This window comes from Nicotiana attenuata, chromosome 1 (assembly GCF_001879085.1).
Source record: "Nicotiana attenuata strain UT chromosome 1, NIATTr2, whole genome shotgun sequence".
Lineage (NCBI taxonomy): Eukaryota > Viridiplantae > Streptophyta > Magnoliopsida > Solanales > Solanaceae > Nicotiana > Nicotiana attenuata.
The window spans coordinates 20,703,336-20,708,253 of record NC_031989.1 but is presented as its reverse complement, the minus strand read 5'-3'; the positions used below and the strand labels follow the sequence as shown (position 1 = coordinate 20,708,253).

The 4,918-nt window shown below is 48.3% G+C and overlaps 1 pseudogene; it reads left to right on the top strand.

Annotated features, from left to right (window-relative positions):
- On the top strand, positions 715-1,133 carry LOC109240269 (annotated as a pseudogene).

The following is a 4,918-nucleotide window of genomic DNA, read 5'->3' as shown; positions in this document are numbered from 1 at the left end:
TTCAGTGCTATTTGACCCTGGGTCTACGTATTCGTATGTGTCATCCTATTTTGCACCCACTTGGTCATGCCTAGTGATGCTTTGGGTATTCCTGTTTATGTATATACACCGGTGGGTGATTCTATAGTGGTCGACCGAATGCATCGTTCCTATGTGGTAGTGTTTGAGGGTCTTGAGACCCGTGTTGATTTATTGCTCTTAGACGTGGTGGATTTCGACGTCATATTAGGGATGGATTGGTTGTCCCCGTATCATGCCATCTTGGATTGTCACGCCAAGACCGTGACCTTGGCTTTACCAGATTTGCCCCGTTTGGAGTAGCGAGGGACCCCAGGTCATGCCACTCGTAGTGTTATCTCATATGTGAAGGCTCGACGCATGGTCGAGAAGGGGTGTTTAGCTTATCTGGCGTATGTTCGTGATTCCAGCGCAGAGGTCCCTTCTATTGATTCTGTTCCTATTGTTCGGGAGTTCCCCGAGGTTTTCCCTTCAGACCTGCCAGGTATGCCGCCCGACAGGGATATCGATTTTTGTATTGATCTGGCTCTGGGCACGCAGCCCATTTCCATCCCGCCGTATCGCATGGCCCCGCCAGAGTTGAAAGAGTTAAAGGATCAGTTGCAGGATTTGCTTGAGAAGGGTTTCATTAGACCCAGCGTTTCGCCTTGGGGTGCGCCGGTGTTATTTGTGAAGAAAAAGGATGGTTCGATGAGGATGTGCATTGATTACCGGCAATTGAACAAAGTGACGATTAAGAACAAGTATCCACTGCCGAGGATTGACGATTTGTTCGACCAGCTTCAGGGTGCAAAGGTGTTTTCAAAGATAGACTTGAGATCTGGCTACCATCAGCTGAGGATTAGGGCGTCCGATGTCCCTAAGACAGCTTTCCGTACTCGGCACGGGCATTATGAGTTCTTGTCATGTCGTTTGGGTTGACCAACGCCCCAGCAGCATTCATGGAGTTGATGAACCGAGTGTTCAGGCCATATTTGGACATGTTCGTGATAGTCTTTATTGATGATATTTTGGTGTACTCCCGCAGCCAGGAGGAGCACGAGCAGCACCTTAGAGTGGTTCTTCAGACTCTGAAGGATAGTCAGTTATATGCCAAGTTCTCCAAGTGTGAGTTCTGGCTGAGTTCAGTAGCATTTCTGGGTCACGTTGTATCAGCAGAGGGTATTCAGGTGGACCCGAAGAAGATTGAGGCAGTCAAGAGCTGGCCTAGACCAGTATCAACTACAGAGATCCGGAGTTTCTTAGGGTTAGCAGGCTATTACCGTCGGTTTGTGGAGAGGTTTTCGTCTATTGCAGCCCCGATGACCAGGTTGACCCAGAAGGGTGCCCAGTTCAGATGCTCAGATGAGTGTGAGGCGAGCTTTCAGAAGCTCAAGACAGCTCTGACTACAACACCGGTATTGGTTTTACCTACAGGTTCAGGGCCTTATACAGTCTATTGTGATGCTTCCCGTATTGGGCTTGGTGCAGTATTGATGCAGGATGGCAGAGTCATAGCCTATGCTTCGAGGCAGTTGAAGATCCACGAGAAGAATTATCCGGTTCATGATCTAGAGTTGGCAGCCATTGTTCATGCTTTGAAGATTTGGAGGCATTATCTATATGGTGTGACGTGTGAGGTGTACACTGATCACAAGAGTCTTCGGTACTTGTTCAAGAAAAAGGAGTTGAATTTGAGGCAGAGGAGGTGGTTGGAGTTGCTTAAAGATTATGATGTTACTATCTTGTACCACCCGGGGAAGGCCAATATGGTGGCCGATGCATTGAATAGGAAGTCCGCCAGCATGGGTGGTCTTGCTTATATCCCGGCCAGCCAGAGGCCGCTTGCTTTGGATGTTCAGGCTTTGGCCAATCGATTTGTGAGGTTGGATATCTCTGAGCCTAGCCGAGTGTTAGCTTGCACGGTTGCTCGTTCTTCATTATTGGAGCGTATCCGTGATCGGCAGTTTGATGATTCCTATTTGTGTGTCCTGAGAGACACGGTGCAGCGTGGAGGTGCCAAGAAGGTGACCTTAGATGATGATGGTGCCTTGAGACTGTAGGGGCGAGTTTGTGTGCCCAATGTTGATGGGATTAGAGAGTTGATCTTAGCGGAGGCCCATAGCTCCCTGTATTCTATTCACCCGGGCGCCGCGAAGATGTATCAGGATCTGAGGCAGCACTATTGGTGGCGTAGAATGAAGAAAGATATTGTTGCATATGTGGCTCGATGATTTAACTGTCAGCAGGTTAAGTATGCGCATCAGAGGCCCGGTGGTTTGTTTCGGAGGATTGAGCTTCCCAAGTGGAAGTGGGAGAGGATTACTATGGATTTTGTTAGTGGACTCCCATTGACCCGGAAGAAGTTTGATGCAATTTGGGTCAGTGTTGATAGGCTGACCAAGTCAGCGCATTTTGTTCCTGTTGCAACCACTTATTCATCCGAGAGGTTAGCTGAGATCTACATCAGAGAGATTGTTCGCCTTCATGGGGTGCCGGTATCTATCATTTCGGACCGGGGTACGCAGTTTGCCTCGCGCTTCTGGAGAGTTGTTCAGCGAGACTTGGGCACCCAGGTTGAGTTGAGCACAGCATTCCATCCTCAGACGGATGGACAATCAAGAGCGAACTATTCAGATATTGGAGGATATGCTCCGAGCTTGTGTTATAGACTTTGGAGGTTCGTGGGACTAGTTTTTACCATTAGCAGAGTTCGCCTACAACAACAGCTACCAGTCCAGCATTCAGATGGCTCGATATGAGGCGCTGTATGGCAGGCGATGTCGGTCCCCAGTGGGAGGGTTTGAGCCGGGAGAGGCTCGATTGTTGGGTACGGATCTAGTTCAGGAGGCCTTGGACAAGGTCAAGATCATTCAGGATAGGCTTCGTATAGCAGTCCAGGCAGAAGAGCTATGCAGATCGCAAGGTCCGAGATGTGGCTTTCATGGTTAATGAGCGAGTATTGCTCCGAGTGTCGCCTATGAAGGGCGTGATGAGATTTGGAAAGAAGGGCAAGCTTAGCCCTAGGTTCATTGGCCCATTTGAGATTCTCAACCGTGTGAGAGAGGTGGCCTATAGGCTTGCCTTGCCGCCTAACTTGTCAGCCGTGCATCTAGTTTTTCACGTGTCCATGCTTCGGAGGTATCACGACGATCCAGCCCACGTGTTAGATTTCAGCACTGTCCAGTTGGACAAGCATCTGTCTTATGAGGAGGAGCCGGTGGCTATTCTAGAACGGCAGGTTCGACAGTTGAGGTCGAAGAGTTTTCCTTCAGTGCGTGTTCAGTGGAGAGGTCAGCCTCCTAAGGCATCGACCTGGGAGTCTGAGTCTGATATCCGGAGCCGTTATCCTCATCTCTTTGCCGACTCAGGTACTTCTTTCTTTTGTCCGTTCGAGGACGAACGATTGTTTTAGAGGTGGAAAATGTGACGACCCGAAGGGTTCATCACCTATTTTTCTCATTCATTCTGCGCTTTTGAGGCCTTGAAAACCTCATTTTAGTCCCCTCAATTTGCGAGCGCAGTCCGGACGCGTAGCCGGAAATCTTAAATATGAATTCTGTGTGAAAAATGATGAATTTTGATATTAATATGATTAAAGTTGACTTTGGTCAATATTTTGGGTAAACGGACCCGGACACGTAATTGGACGGTCCCGGAGGACCCGCAGAAAAATATGAGACTCGGGCATATGCTCGGAGTCGAATTCCGAGGTTTAGAGCCCGAGAAATGAATTTTTATGTGAAATTGCTTTTCTGAAATTTATCAAGGGAAGGAAATGAAATTTGATTAAAAGACTGTGGTATCGGGCCCGTATTTTGGTTCCGGTGCCCGGTACAAGTCTTATATATGGTTTAAACGCTTTCTCTAAAGTTTGGTTGAAATCAGACGTCGTTTGACGTGTGTCGGACTTAAAATGGAAAAAAATTGATGTTTTATGAAAATTGGGAAGAATTCATGAGTTTTGAGGCTTGATCCGTTGTTTTTGATGTATTTTGGCGATTTGATCGCACGGGCAAGTCCGTAGGGTGTTTTTGGAGTTATATGTATGTTCGGTTTGGAGCCCCAGTGCTCGGGTGAGTTTTGAGTAGGCCCCGGGAGGTCTTAGACTTGGAAATAGCAGATGTTGCAGGTTCAGGGAGTTGCAGGCTCCAGCGCGCCCGCGGTCGCCTTAGCGCGGCCTGCGGTGCGTGCTGCCCGAACGCGGTCGCCTTAGTGCGGCCTGCGGTGCGTGCTGCCCGAACGCGGTCGCCTTAGTGCGGTCCGTGGTGGAAGCTGCGTTGCAGCGGTCGTCCATGCGCGGTCCGCGTAGCTAACTTCAGAGAGCCGGCATTTCCCAGGTCTTCCAGCGCGGCCGCGTTCCCCTTTGTGCGGTCTGCGCTGGAGAGTTCAGAGAGTGGTATTTGTACAGTTCTTCAGCACGGCCGCGGTCCATTTTTGCGCGGTCCGCGTTGGGTCTTCATAGGGTATATAAGGTCGGGAATTTCAGTCATTTTTCACTTTTTCAAAACCCAAAACATAAGAGGCGATTTTCCAAACGATTCTTCTTCTCCAAAACGATTGGTAAGTGATTTCTAACTCATTTTCTTTACTCCTTAACATCTTTAAACATAATTTCAACTTCAAAACAAAGATTTTAATGGGGAAATTTGGGAATTTTGGGTAGAACCTAGGTTTTCTAAAATTGGGGGTTTTGGACCTCAATTCGAGGTCCGATTCCAAAATAAATTATATATCTGAGTTCATGGGGGAATGGGTAATCGGGTTTCGGTTCGAACCTCGGGTTTTGACCATGTGGGCCAGGGGGCATTTTTGACCTTTGGGGTAAATGGATGCAAAAGCTATAATTAGACATTGGGTTCCATTTGTTTAGCACATATTGATAACGTGAAGTCATTATTGCGTAGATTTGGTTGAGTTG